A 16,203-nucleotide genomic window follows, 5' to 3' on the forward strand; every position below is an offset into this window, starting at 1 on the left:
ACGTGTCATTTTTACATACATATTCCATCAATGTGTGCACATGCTTGTTACGTGTAGGTCGAGCCTCGGAGAATAAAATGTATCTGGTGGTATCTATCCTATAGTTATTTTTTATTAGTTGAAACAAGAATTTTAAGCGAGCGTGTTCGCTCTTGTGGATAGTGTTCGCAAACCATACTGGGTTATAAGATATGTTGGTGAGTCTGTACATTTATATTTGCTATGGATAAACCTCGCAGCTTTCCTTTGTACCGATTCTAGTTTGGTTATGTTAGTCAGTGTATGCGGATTTTTGTATGTTTATTTGCATCTGCCATTTAGAGCACCAATTAGCTATGTCAGCTAGAGAATCGTTTAATTTAAAATCATCATTGTAATGATTAATTTCTCTGTATATGACGCAGTCGATCGCGAATAGCTTTATATTGCAATTGATGTTAGCTGTGATATCGTTAATATAGCGTAAGAAAAGCAATGGTCCGAGAACAGACCCTTGGGGGACTCCAGATGTTACTGTGACTGTGTTAGAAAGTGTTTTTTCGTAAACCACAAATTGCGAGCGGTTACTTAAGAAACCTTTTATTCAAACAGAAAGTTCTCCTATACTAAAAACATTTTCAACTTTAGCTATTAATTTGCTGTGACATACACAGTCGAAAGCCTTAGACAAATCGAGTAGAATCAAGTCAGTTTGAGTGTGGTTATTAACTGTAACAGCAGGATCGTGGACTAGTTCTGTTAAGTTACTGTCGATAGACCACTGCGAAAACTGTGTTGGTTGGAAGAGAGCAAATTAATGCACTCTAGGAATGCTGTCAAGTGCTTTAAGATTATGTGTTCGAGAAGTTTACATGATGTACTAGTTAGTGAAACGGGTCTGAAATTTGAAGGTAATGTTGTGTCACCTCCCTTGTGGATCAGGATTAACTTTGCGATTTTCCAATCATGAGGTTGTTGTGAAGTCAAAAGTTATTTCCGGAAAACTAGGCCAAGATATTTACTACACCACTCTGCATATCTTTTGATGAAAGTATTAGGTACATTGTTGGTGCCACTACCTTTCTTGGGGTCAAGTTTGAGCAGTAGATTGAAAATACCAGCATCCGTAATGTCTAGTTCATCGATTTTCGTGTGATGTTGCGTTACAATTGCGGGAATAATATTATCATCTATAGTAAATACTGACTGAAAAACATCGTTATGTGTGTTAGTCTTAGCAGTTTTTTCTTCGGGCAGAGAATGTGATGTATTTTTATTAGCACAAAAGTACTTCCAGAACCTCTGGGGGTGATTAACAAGAAAATTAGGTAGTGTTACATCAAAGTAGTGCTGTTTAGCATGTTTAGCTTTAAGTTTAAATTTTGCAATGGCGTCCAGTAATTTCTGAATTCTCCCCTGCTTCTTCTTTAAATGATTTATTTATTTATTTATTTATTTATTTATTTATAGATACTGCAATCTTTTACAAAATCTTAGCAGGGTGGGAACATACAAGTATGTTCATACAAATGTACAGTTAGAGCAATCATGCCGACGCTTGAATTCAACGTAGCAAAAGGACAGAATGGATGAAAAACTGAGCAAATAAACTATGTACGGTTGAGTCATGAATGCAGTTGCACGTGAAAACGGGATAAATAATTTAGTGTAACGACTAAATCATGAAGTTTATTCCAATCAACTATTGTTCTTGTAAAATAAGAGTATTTGAAGCAGTTGCTATGTGGTGTTAACGGGGTTACTGCTAGGGAGTGTTTATGATGAGTAGCATAACCAGTTAAAGGTGTTAAGATGTGCGAGGGATCAACATGGTAGTGGTCATTCATTAGCTGAAAAAATAATTTTAATGAGGAAACATGATTTTGTTCTGTAATACAAGAGAAGCCACTACATTTTAGGAGATCTATTATTGAAGTTCAACCATAAGAATTGTAGATAAATCGGACAGCTTTCTTTTGAATTCTTTCTAATTTATCAATATTTGTTTTTGTATAGGGGTCACAAATGATTATTGCATATTCTAAAGTAGGATGAACTATTGTATTATATGCCAGGAGGCGGACAGCTGGTGTGGAGAAATTTAGCGACCGTCTTAGTATGAACAGTATACGAAGACAATTAGCCATTACAATGTCAGTATGTTTTTACCAGGAAAGATTGTGAGATATGTGTATACCGAGATATTTACAGTGAGATACTTTGGAGATATAAGTGTTCTGGGCAAAATAGTGGAAGAGGAGGGGCTTTTTCCTTAGTGTTATTCTCATGAAGACGGTTTTTTCATAGTTAATAGCTATTTTCCATTGATGACACCATGCGACTATTTTGCCAAAGTCACTATTTAGCCTGATTTGATCTTGGGGTGAGTCAATTTCATCATATAGTATACAGTCATATGCGTAAAGTTTAATTTTGACAGATAGATTATTGCCAATGTCATTTATATAAAGCAAGAATAAGAGGAGGACCAAGCACGGATCCCTGGGGAACGCCAGAAGCAGCAGGTAATGTGGTGGAGGAAGTCTGGTTTATCCTAACGAATTGGAAATGATTGGTTAGGTACGCTTGTATCCATTTTAATAGCTTATCATTTCTAAGTGTAAAACTTAATTTGTAAAGTAATTTGCTTTGGGCTACTTTGTCGAATGCTTCACTGAAATTCATGAATATAGCGTCAGTTTGTTTTCTATTATTTATTGTGTTGGCAAAATCGTGAATTGTTTCTACTAACTGAGTGTTTGTGGAAAAGCCCTGCTGTAATCCATGTTGAGCGTTTGTCAATACGCAATGCTTATCAAAGAAACCGATTACATGCTTATAGATTATGTGTTCGAAAATTTTGCATGTTGTTGAAATCAGAGAAATTGGTCGATAATTTTTTATACAATTTGTGGGGTTCTCCGTGCTCTTGGGACAAAGGAACGACAACACAGTAGTGCAAACAGTCACAAGGGCATTTATTGCACCTTTCATAGATCAATGCCTGCTAGCCGAGTTGCTATCCACAAAACATGCCGATGGGCGCGCGATAAATCTAGAAGTCCGACTCACCACGACCGGATAGCGAGCGAATATGTTCGCCCCATGCTGGATCCCAACGCCTGGTCGTTCGCGCGTACTGTCACGCGAACCGTGGCGCGTTCGAAGGCAGCCACGCGAGGCGGTCTCGCGGAAGCATGGGTCGGCGCGCGCGCGGGACGTCCACGCTGTTCGCCGATCTCCCGGGAAAGAGACAGCCTGTTCTCCCCTGCGCCCCCAAGTAACCCTGCCGTGAGGTGGCGTTAGCAGCGCAACACTCGCGCCATCTCTCGCACTGCGCCCCAACCACATCGACCGCCGCGGGCATCACGCAGGCCACGCGGCGAAGCCGGATTACAGGAGACGCGCGAGAGTCTCGCATCCCCACAAATTCTTGTTTCCCAATTTATGTAAGGGTTTGATTATTGCTGTTTTCCAGTCATCCGGAAGCATGCCATCCTGAAGCGATTTACTAAACATAATTTCTAAGTATTTTGCACACCACTCGGCATAGCGTCTTAAGAAGGCATTTGGTATGCCATCTAATATTATAATAGAGGTTAATATATCTAACGTTATAATAGAGATTGATAAAGCTTGATAATGACTAGTAATTACTAATAATGACTACTAATGACTCAGAAATGACCAATATGTCTAACGATGGTTTGTAATGACCACAATTGATTAGAAATTTCTAGTAATGAGTAGTAATGACTAAAATTACTACTAATGACTGAAATGGCCAATATGTCTGATAACGGCTTGTAATGACCACAATTGATTACAAATGACTAAAAATGCTTACTAGTGAGCAGTAATTAATAATGACTCAAATGAGTTGTAATGACTATGAGATGACCAATATGTCTAATGACAACTTGTAATAACTACAATTGATTAGAAATGACTAAGAATGCTTATGAATAACTAATGACTATGAAATGACCCATATGTCTAATGACTAATTGTAACAGCTACAATTGATTAGAAATGATTAAATATGCTTAGTAATGACTACTGATGACTATGATATGACTAACATGTCTAACGATGGCTTGTAATGAGCACAATTGATTACAAATGACTAGAAATGTTTAGTAGTGAGCAGTAATGACTGAAATTACCTGTAATGACTACAAAATGACCAATATGTCCAACGACAACTTGTAACGACTACAATTCAATAAAAATGACTAAAAATGCTTAGGAATGACTAATAATGACTGAAATTACTTGTAATGACTACTAATGACCATGATATGACCAACATGTGTAATGACAGCTTGTAATGACTACAATTCATTACAAATAACTAAAGATGCTTAGTAGTGAGCAGTAATGACTAAAAGAAGAGAAAGAGAAGGGGCAAATGACAAGAGGAGGAAGAGAAGGCTTTCGCCGTTCACCTCTTAAGAGAGATCTTAAGAGACCCTGTAATTTTTTGTGCAGACATCCCGATGGCCAATTTGGCTCATTTAGAAGTGATACATTTAGTTTCTTGAAGCATCGGTTTTGCTTTTTCTCTACACATGTTCTTGCAGCACGCATACACTTTCGTGAAAACTAAAACCGTCACTTTAATTTAGCTTTGGTCCAGAGTAATTTTCTGGCACAAAATATAGCTGCACACGCACTCATTCGATGTGTTGCAAGCAAAGCCGGGATTTTTAAACATTCTATGCCTATCACATTGCGTTTTTAATTTCGTACATGGTCAGAGCGGCGCTTCGGCCACATTATCGAGGGGCTTTTGTTATCAGTGTGATTAGTCGGCCTTGAGAAATGGATAATAAGTGTGACGTAGAAATTAGAGGAAGGAATAGCTGCGAAGCCACAAAGTCTGCTGTTGGTGCTCCTTCCGTATCATGATCAAGGTGATGCGCCGTCTCTTCGGGGTTGCCACAGGCAGTACAGTTGCTTTCAATCAGCTTATTTGAGCGTGCTGCTTTTGATGCAGGTGGGAGCGCAGTCACATGGTATTTTTCATATTTTGTGAGGTTTCTTTGCCAGACGGAAAAAATTGTGCACAATTAGTACATCGCTGAAAGCACTGCACACTTAGATTAAAATTCCTTGTTGCTTGATGGTCTTTATCACTGCATAGGGCCCAGGAAATCTTGACTTTGGTCCATCTAAACTTCTTCGGACTAAAACTATCTCCAGAGTCTACTACAGGCACCTTCGAGCTATGTCACAGATTGTAGTGTCTCTTCATGGTTGATCTGTAGCGTGTAAACTCCTTTTCCGTCTTGCGCATTTCCTGTAGATCTACTTTTCCAACGATTCCAAGGTCATAGTCTGCCAGTAGCCAAGTAGCTTCGCCTGATGCAGCAAAGTTAGGCATGCATCCTAATCCCATGGTATGAGAATGGTTGTGGTGCTTGACTGCTGCTTCCCAGACACACTTCCATCCTCCGTGGAAATCATGGTAAATTGCGATGAATGTTTTCAAGTCCCGAATGAGCCTCTCAGCTAGGCCATTTCTTTGTGGATGGTAGGGGGCGGCAAATCTCAGGGCAATTCCTCTATCATGGGCCCATTCTTGAAACTTCTCACTGCAGAAATCTGGCCTGTTGTTGGACACCACCACCTTGGTGTTCTTAAACATATTTCACTCCAATAACGTCAAAACAGAATTTGTGTGTTCCTTTCTTGGCTTTGTACCTGCCATGCATGTGCATTCATATATTGCAACAAGGAATGCTTGAGTCTTACTGACTCCCTCGCTTCGCTTTTTATTTCGGCAGAGTCTAGATGAATTACTTCAAATGGTACTTGGGAATGATCAGTGATGACCATTGGATTCCCTCCTGGACGATACTTGGCCTTGTTAATCTGGCACTAGTGACAGGTTTTCACGTAGTTCTTGGATATCTTCCTTCATATTTTTCCATGTGAATCGATTTTTTATCTTCCAATAAGTTTTCCAAAATCAGTGATGCCCTCCTGACTCTGGGCTGTCATGGTACAGCTTCAAAACCTTTTTCACCAAAGTATGCAGAATTTGCCATTATCACAAGTCAAATCTTCGGTGCCTTCCCACAAGCTGTAAACGTGTCCATGATTGGATGTGCTCACTTCTGTGATGTGAAGCCTGGAAAGAGCATCTGCGTCAGGGAGCTTATCACCAGGCTTACATCAAAAGTGAACTGTTGTATTTCACTGATCCAACGTGCCGCCCTGCCCTTAGGCTGGGTTAATCCCAAGAGGCTGTCAGTGAAAAGCCGTAAATGATAACCCTCTATGTAGCTTCTGAAATACCGGAGTGCCATCACAACAGCCAGAGCCTCTTTTTCTGCGGTTGTATAATGTTCTTCAGCTTTTTAGAATGCAGCAGAATAACAGCCGATCACTTTGAGTTGCCGTCCTTGCTGTTCCTTTCAGTCTTGTTGATATAGAAAGGCTTGTTGAAGTCAGGTAGCACAAGCACAGGATCCGACGATTAGCTTCAACAAGGTACTCGTACGCTTTTTCATACTCTTGATTCCACATAAATGGCACATCCTTTTGCATCAGCTTGCTGAAGTATTGTGTCTTTGCTGTGTAATCCTTAAAGGGTCCCTCACCAGGTCTGGCCATTTTGAGCTGACAAGCGCAGAGCATAGAACTCGTGGCAACGATCGTGTTTGCAAAGAATTACATCGCTACGCGCTGCGGAAAGGTCTGAAATTTCAATGTGAATGCTGTTTTCCCTTTCTCTCATGGTGACCGTGCTCCAAACCCGACGGTGACGTACTAGTGTGCCTGCGCCTACGTATTAGTGTCCGCATTGTGACGTCGCTCGTGGTGACGTGCGACTTCGAGAATTATTCAAAGCAACATCTATTATTTGTGTGATCTGTTGCTTGAATTGATGAATTGAAGTTTAGAGAAATAATAAAACACACAAATGGAATGTCTGCATGTTTTTTGTTTTACTTCTTACCGAAGCAAGAAATGTACTTCTGCTTCATCTGCTTGTTCGCACGGTCATGCAGTCACGTGCGCAGGTACCAAAACTAACGTGCCATTTTCTACCGTGTGGAATCCAGCACGTGATCATGCGCTGTGATCTGCTTGTTCTGCCTCAGTACTTGTGTAGCACTGAATTATACCGCTAGTCATTTGTCCTTGTGCACAGCGCGCAAAATCGTGCACTGGGTGAAACCAGACAATCATAACAGCTTGTGCGCAGTGCCGCAAAAAACAAAGAAAGAAAGAAAGCGAGGAGAAAAAAATTGAAGGCAGGGCCCATGACGTATGCGTCACACGATCCTCGAGGTCCGGTATGAGAGAACGCAGGAAAGGAATTTCGCTTGTGTAGGCTAGAGTGGAGCTAAAAGCTGTCACGCTATGCAGTGGAGCTCGCCTTCTGAAATAATGGGTTTGCGGCACTGAAATATTTCCATCTCGGCTATTCATGAGCCAATTTGAAAATTTTTTGCAGCAGAACGCTCCCTAGAGGGCACATAACTTCCAGCATGTAACCAAAATTTGCTATGAGGCCTGGTAAGGAGCCTTTTAATGAATGCATGGAAATGACTGGCGAGTCCAAGGAAAACACGGAGTGAGTGTAGACCATATGGCTTGATGAGCTTCTTCATCCTTTGTACAGACTCCTCTTTTGTTGTTTTAGCTTTACCATCAAAAACTCTTCCTAGAAAGACATTTGTCTGAAAAAAATTCACTCTTGTTCTTGTTAATCTTTGACTTGCTGGGGGCCTCTAACACGCACGAAAGGTTTTTTTCATGTTCTTCTCTTGTATGTGAGTATATGATGAGGTCGTCAATGTATATGTTACAAGACATTTCCAGGAATTCGTCAAGAATCCCATTCATCATTTTCTGAAACCAAGCTCCAGAATTCTTCTAACCGAATGGTAACTGGTTGTACTCATACACATTGAAAGGTGTTACTAAAGCAGTGTACTGCTTGCAATCCTTTTGTAGTGGCACCTGCCAGTATCCTTTACAGAGGTAGATCGGAGATAAAAAATTTGATCCTCCAGTTTCATTGATGATCTCGTCTATTCGGGGCATGGAAAAAGGAAACAAATCAGTCTGGCCATTTATCTGCTGGTAATCTGTGCAACGGTGAAATGAGCCATCGTCTTCCGGTACTATGGAGATTGGTGACGTGAAGGTGGATGTTGAAGGCCTTGCAATACTGGCATTCAGCATTTGCTGGAATTCGGCCTTTAGCCAGATCTTTTTCTCGTGGGAGAGACTGTACGATTTATTACACACTACTGTGACGTCACAAAGCTTAAAAGGTACCTCGAGTACATGTGCTGCTGGCAGGTACATCTCAACACAAGTAAGTTCGTGAAAATTTGTCAGTATCTCATCAGCGTTTCTAACTCTTTGATGTGAATTTTCAATTCCACACAAATTAGGCTTAAATGATCTGTCAGTGGTCACTTCGTCTCTCCAAGAAATATTCATCTTCAATTGCTACATATAAGGTCTACATAAAATAAACACAAAGTCAACACCCGGCATGACAAGGGCATCTGCTTTCAGATGATGTCCACCAAATCCAACTTCTACTTCTGTCCAATGTTGCAACCTTCTAGTTTTTTCATCGTAGCTTTGAACACTAACTATTCTTCCTTCATACACCTTGCTTGGTTGGACAAGTTCCTGATTTACCAGGCTTACGGATGCTCTGGTATCAAACAAGGAGTCCACACTTTTTCCATTTACCATCATTTTTAACAAATAAAAGATTTGATTTCAAAAGGTATACCTTTTCTATCATTTCACAATGGTCAGACTCAGTATTAAAGTATTCTACCGTTTCACCATGTGCGTCAATGTTCAGTGGTAGAGTACTATGCCTTTTGATGGGACCATCAATTGGACAATCGCTGGACACATAATTAAGGCAAGCAAGTAAGTCATCTGTGGAGGTTGTACGGTGTACACGAACCTCTCTTTGCAATTCATTAGTCATGCCTTAAATTATCAGTGGAAGGATTGCAGAGTCCGGTAGACTACGGTCGGCAATGTAGAGTAAATGTCTCTTTGCGAAAAAATAATCCATGACTGTCCCTTCTCTTTGTCTGAAAGCTATTACATCGTCTCATCTGTCAACCAGATTTCGCTCAAAGGCGGAAAGAAAACTGTCTTTCCATTTGTGCCGTGAATCACGGCATTGGCTTGCGATTCGCATGTCCCACTATTTTCTGGCATTGCCAGATAAAAAATTGCGCATGTTACACACTTTGTCGCCCAATAATATCCAGAGGTTTTACTCACATGCATATTCATAAAATCTGAGCCACAAGTTGATGGCATTGTACGCCCTATCAAAACTGTCAGGCTTAATCTCTGCTCGGTATGGTTTCTGTGCTCTTAGTAAGTCGCAAACTGCTTCGAGAATCAGTCGCTGTTGCTCATACTGCGTGGTCTGCTGCTGCAACAGGGCTTGTAACAAGGCGTTATTAGTGTGCTCAGTCTCGTTCTTGGAGTCTATCCCTGAATGTCCTGGAAACATAATCTCAAATTCAAACATAGAAGCATCAATTCGTACCGCACCTTTATCAACGAGGGCCGCTTCGCTCAGTTGACTCTTCTCAGTGATGACGTGAAGCAGTTCTGATGAAGTTGCCGATTCCTGAAGAAGCGCTTGGTCTTCGCCATCAAGCAGGTAGGTCCTCACGCCCATCTATTCTTACCAACGTTACTTCAAGCCACATGGTTGGCTGCGCCAAATATAAAGTACAAGTTAAAATGCACTCATTTATTTACAGGGATCCATGATGATGATGATGATGATGAAGCCTCAGTTAATGGCACAAACCCACTGAGGGGGATGGGCCACGAATCGGGTGGTAATATGATTCATCTTGACCACTTCTTTCTCTTCCTCTTCCTGTTCTTGTCTCTTCAGTCTTCTTCTTCGTTGGAACGTCACATGTATATACAAAAGTGTGCAGTTAGACCTGATGTAGACTTTGAGTCGGATACAGCTTTAGAAAAAATGGGGAGGCCCCGCCCAGATGACCGAAACGCGACGTCCGATTGCCTCCGCGACTAAAATAATCCCTCTAAAAAAATCGTGCTTCTGAAACGCGCAATTCTCGGTATAAATAAAGACTCTTGTATTTTGATGACTGGTTTAGTAGAGCTTTCATGTGCTACAGCACATGCCGGATCGCGACAGAAAAATAATCCCGTGCCTTCAACGCTGCCCGTCGTCTGTTCTTTAGCTTATTGCAAGTGACGAAAGTAGAAAGAACAGCTCTGCATGGCTTTTGCGCTTGTTTACATGTACACGGCATATACTCCTGTTCCTAGCTTCAAATGAATCGGTTGATATTGAATAGGTATATATAAAACAATGCATTTATCACAACCATTACAAACTCAAGATGCTCGGTGTCAGCGAAAGCACAGTGTTCAGGGTGAGGAGGGAGGTCAAAGCTTCGCATATTTTGGGTGGAAAACTGTCGACGCCCTCGCGAACGCGCTCACGAAATGCGAAGAAGACTCAGCATGAAGTATTTACACGTTGTGCGCGCCGAGGTCGTGTGCACGATTTCTTTCGCCGCAAGAAGATACCGACGGTCGTGATCACTAATCGAAGCGTATATGGTGTTATGTTTGTACCCTGGGATTTGCCTGACGGAAGGCCAGTGCTATGGTATGTCGACCATGGAGGCAGCATTCATCCCCGCATGCTGCTTGCTTCGGGCACACGACTACGTGCACGGGCCGGGTTTCCTCGCGGCCACGCGGCGTCCACGACGCGGCCACCGGATCGCGGACTGCCATTCGGCCCCTCCCCGTGCCGGCAGCAATGCACCCCCCCCCCTTCCTTTGTCCGGCGGCGCCCGCACCACGAACGACTCCCGTTGTTTTTGGGACGGTTTCCAAAGGAGGGCCGTGTTTCGACCCCGTGCCTTGCAGTTGCAATGTTCCCTTTGACCTATGCGGGCTATAAAACTTCCCCGGCGCACCATTCTGACCGACCGCCAGATCGGCCCGACGCCGCAGCGCGGTTCGACGAAGCGCCGGCCACCGAGAGCGGTGTTAGGACCACGGAGGCTGTCTGAAGAATGTGGGGACTGAGGGGTATTATTTAAGCAGCTTGCAGCTGCTCTGTTGGTCTCTCTCCTGATAACGACCACAACATGTAAACATTGTATAAAGAATTCTTCGTGGAGAAAGCTCTCCTCATCTCTGACTATGTATGAAGTGGGGCCCAGACCTCCTGCCAGCCACACATACCTCGGCACACGCAAAAATGGATCTCCCATCATTGAAGCGGTGAACTGTGCGTCGCCTGCTTGTCGAGATCTGATTCAAGTATGAGAAGAGGAGCCGCAATTCGCTGCTTATCGACCGGGATGACATCGCTGAATGGTGGAATCGCTACCTTCTTGACGTGGAGCGCTTGCAGGCTTTGTGCTTTGCGTGCAGTTGTGCTGCCCCTATTGTTATTTCCCAGCCCGTTGAGATGAATAATGCCAATGTCACAAGGCCCAAAATACTCTATTGGGCAGCCACCTACAAGCATGACGAGCCCTGTGAGGAAATAGCAGTCGTCGGGGCACGCTTGAAAGGCACCTTCAGCATCTGCACTTCAAAGCACAGCCATATCGTAGCCATTGTAGGTGAAACAGCAGTAGTCAATGCGAAACTGACCGCCACTTTTAGCAGTTTGCATGCAAAAGCACATTCATGTGGTCGCATTCATGTTGGTTACCTGACCCAGGCAAGTAACGCGAATAAGAGAACAATTATCAAACATCATTAGCTTAGTTAGGCCCAAAATACTCATTCGGGTAACTATTAATAGCAGTAGCCGAGGGCACGCTTGAAAGGCACCATTAGCAGTCTGCATGTCAAAGCGCACTCAAGCTGTCGCCACTGTTGGTGAAACGGCAGCAATCAACGCGAAAATGACAGCCACCGTTGGCAGCTTGCATGCAAACATACATTCACGTGGTGGCATTGTTTATTTTGGTTACCTGACCCAGGCAAGTAATGCGAATAAGAGAACAATTATCAAACATCATTAGCTTAGTTAGGCCCAAAATACTCATTCGGGTAACTATTAATAGCAGTAGTCGAGGGCACGCTTGAAAGGCACCGTTTGCAGTCTGCACATCAAATAACAGTCATGCTGCAGCCATTGTATTTGTTTATCTGACCGGCCAAGTAACACCAATGTAAGCACAATTATTCACCATTCACCCTGAATAGCTCTGCTAGCATTGTTTGTACTAAAAAATGCTGAGTGAAGTTGAATGTGTTTTATTGAGGCAATTATTTAATTCACAAGCCATCGGCATAGTGACGGATGGCCAGGTTCAGACAATGACATTTGTGAAGAAATAAATGGTGAAAGTTGCAAAAGCTCTCAGTGCACTGCTTTGCTGGGCTCCATTCACTGAAAAATGTCTTTGCAACGACGAAAGCGTCAGACAGGAAATGACTCCCCACTGCACAATGTTATTCGCGTTGAAAACTTTTACCATCATATGTGATGGGCAGTGAAACTGTCTGTTTACTAAGACTGAATGCATGGAAAATGCAACAGCATAGAAAGGTGTTGCTTTGCAATATTGCTACGCGATAGTATTTCCATTGACGAAGAGCCGAGCAGTAAGAAGGCGACGACGATTAGAAGCTAGCGCGGGCTGTTGCCTCTTGGCCAAGCGCAGCGTATTTTCTTGTAAATATACTTGTACATAGCTTTTCGTCTGCGTCTTCCTACGTAACATATCTGGTGGAGGTGGACGTTCCCTGTACCTCGTCACGGAGCTTCGCAGTGGACGGTACGTCGGGCCTTCCTTCATGACTCCCGGCGACGACAACCCGACTCCGCCGACTCCAACACCTGCTGCCACCTCGACGACCTACATCACTCTCCCCGCTCCCCGTAATCCTGGCATCTCGGGCAAAGATGGGGAAGACGTCGATGACTGGATCAGCCTGTATGAACACGTCAGCCGCAATAACCGGTGGGACCCTACTATTATGCTCGCCAACGTAGTCTTTTACCTCGGTGGCACACCTAGAGTTTGGTATCGCACGCACGAAGAGGGGCTCACCATTTGGGATTCACTTAAGACACAGCTTCGAGACTTGTTCGGCAACCCCTACGGTCACCAACTTGCCGCGCAGAAGGCGCTTTCCAGCCGTGTGCAGACGTCAACAGAGCCCTATATCACGTACATTCAGGACGTCTTGGCTCTGTGCCGCAAAGTTGACACCCACATGACTGAGTCCGACAAGGTTTCCCACATCCTCAAAGGCATTGCCGATGACGCCTTCAACTTGCTCGTTTGCAACAATGTAGCAACGGTGAATGCTGTTATAAAAGAGCGCCGCCGCCTGGAACTCGCTAAAAGCCGACGTATTGACCAGCAGTTTGCCCGTCTGCCCAACACCCCAGCGACATCTTCCTGTGCTGACACACCTCGTCCCAACAACACTGCCGATGTTACCAGGATCGTCCGGCGTGAGATCGAGGCCGCCTATCCGGCTGCCTTCGACTCCAGTCCCACCAACACATCTGCAGTCACGGTCTCACTGATCCAGGCAGTTGTCCGCCAAGAGTTCGAAAACATGGGTCTTCACACCATCTGCTCGGCCCATCGTCCTGATACCCGCCCGGCTTCTTCGATTCCGCCCCGTCCCGCATCTTACCCACCTCGTTTCCGCAACCCATCTGAATGGCGCACTGCTGACGACAAGCCCATTTGTTTCCACTGCCATCGAATCGGTCACATTTCTCGGCACTGTCGCAGTCGCTGGAGTTCCCCGGCCCGGCCTACTTATACTGCCTACTCTCGCCCCCCAGGTGGCCCTTCTCGTCCCTATGCCGCACGCTCCGATAACGCCGCTGATTCTCCTGCATCGAACCGCTCCTATTCTCGTTTGCCTTCGCCCCAACGACGACAATCTCGCTCTCCCCAGCCCCGTCGCTCCTATTCGCCGACTTCCTTCGGACGCCTCTCCCAGCCTGAAAACTAGACGATGCAGCGCCTCGAGGTGACGCTGCCATTGCTCCCTACGCCGCCAAATCCTCTACTGACGTTGCCCACTCATCTGAACCTTCTTGACGTGCAAGTCGACGGTGTTTCTGTGTCTGCACTCATGGACACTGGGGCGCATTTGTCCGTAATGAGCACTGACCTTCGTAACCGGCTCAAGAAAATTATCACACCCGCCACGACGCCTGTTGTCCGTGTCGCCGATGGCGGAACAGCCCCCGTAATTGGTATGTGTACCGCCCGCGTCTCCTTCGCCGATCGCTCAACAATCTTGCTATTCACAATCATCGCTCATTGTCCCCACGACATCATCCTCGGCTTAGACTTCCTCTCCTCACATTCTGCTCTCATTGATTGCTCCGCCAGTACTCTCCGCCTCAACCTGCCTGTTCTGGATCCCGCTGAATAACACCCTACTCGCCTCAGTTCCGTCGACTTCGTTCGCTTGCCACTTTCGGCACTGACTTACGTTGACTTCGTATCATCCCCACCAGTCCCCGACGGTCACTACATCGCAACTCCTATGCAAGACGTCCTTCTTACACACGGGATCACAGTACCTCATAGTTTTATCTATTACGGCGAATTGCGTCTGCCTGCCAGTGGTTAATTTTGGCTTGACGACACAAGTGCTGCCATGCGGGATGTCTCTGGCCCAACTTTGCTCTCTACCGTCGCAGTCGGCAACTTGTACCATCGCCAACTTACAGAAAATGATTGCACCCGACATGCCTTCCGAGCATGCTCGTGCGCTCTACCGCGTTCCGATTTCCTACCAAGATATTTTTTACTTTAACGATCATCCTTTGGCCCAAACAACAGCTGTCAAACATCGCATTAATACCGGCGATGCCCCTCCTATTCATCGCCGCCCGTATCGTGTATCACCGGCTGAGCGTCAAGTTATTCACACCGAAGTTCGCAAAATGCTTGCCAAGAACATTATTGAACCGTCATGTAGTCCATGAACGTCACCTGTTGCGCTGGTAAAAAAGAAGGATGGCTCATGGTGCTTTTGCGTGGATTATCTGCACCTTAACAGGGTTACCAAAAAGGACGTGTATCCCCTACCTCGGATTGATGACGCCCTTGACTGCCTCCACGGTGCTCGCTATTTCTCCTCTATTGACCTTCGCTCCTGCTATTGGCAGATTGCCGTGGACAATCTCGACCGCGAGAAGACTGCCTTTGTAACACTCGACGGTCTTTGTCAATTCAAAGTGATGCCGTTCGGTCTATGTAACACTCCTGCCACTTTTGAACGCATGATGGACTCCCTTCTTCACGGTTTCAAATGGTCCACGTGCCTGTGCTACTTGGACGACATTATAGTATTCTCCCCAAAATTCGCTACACACCTCAAGCGCCTCTCAGCAGTCCTGGACGTTTTTCGGCGAGCCGGTCTGCAACTCAACGCATCGAAGTGCCAATTCAACCGTCGCCAGATTACAGTCCTTGGACATCTCGTTGACGCGAACAGAGTGCAACCAGACCCAGGCAAGATCCATGCTGTTGCGCACTTCCCTGTTCCAAAGTGTGTCAAGGATGTGCGCAGCTTCATCGGCCTTTGCTCGTACTTCCGCCGTTTCGTGAAAAATGGTTAGTGGTCGGCCATAGCATGACCACTAACTGAGCTTTTGAAAAAAGACGCCCCTTTCCAGTGGGGCGATAACGAGGCCTCTGCATTCTTGCTTCTAATCGACCTGCTCACAACGCCTCCCGTTCTGGCCCATTTCGATCCTTCTGCGCCTACCGAAGTCCGTACTGATTCCAGCGGTCACGGAATTGGCGCAGTACTGGCACAACGCCAGCGTGGCCACAACCGTGTTATCGCTTACGCCAGCAGGCTCCTCTCGCCCGCGGAGCGCAACTATTCCATCACTGAGCGTGAGTGTCTGGCCCTAGTTTGGGTGGTTGCGAAGTTTCGCCCATACTTATATGGCCGACCCTTTTCTGTTGTCACAGACCATCACGCGCTTTGCTGGTTATGCTCATTGAAAGACCCTACAGGAAGACTTGGTCGCTGGGCCTTACGCCTCCAAGAATATTCATTCTCTGTCACCTAGAAATCTGGCCGACTACACAAGGACGCTGACTGCTTGTGTCGCTACCCGGTAGACGAGCCTGACGACGCCGACAGTAGTACCGGCGACGGCATTTTCTCTGTGTCTGCCTTCGCTAACATCGCCGATGA

Source organism: Dermacentor variabilis, chromosome 3 (genome assembly GCF_050947875.1).
Source record: "Dermacentor variabilis isolate Ectoservices chromosome 3, ASM5094787v1, whole genome shotgun sequence".
Taxonomy (NCBI): domain Eukaryota; kingdom Metazoa; phylum Arthropoda; class Arachnida; order Ixodida; family Ixodidae; genus Dermacentor; species Dermacentor variabilis.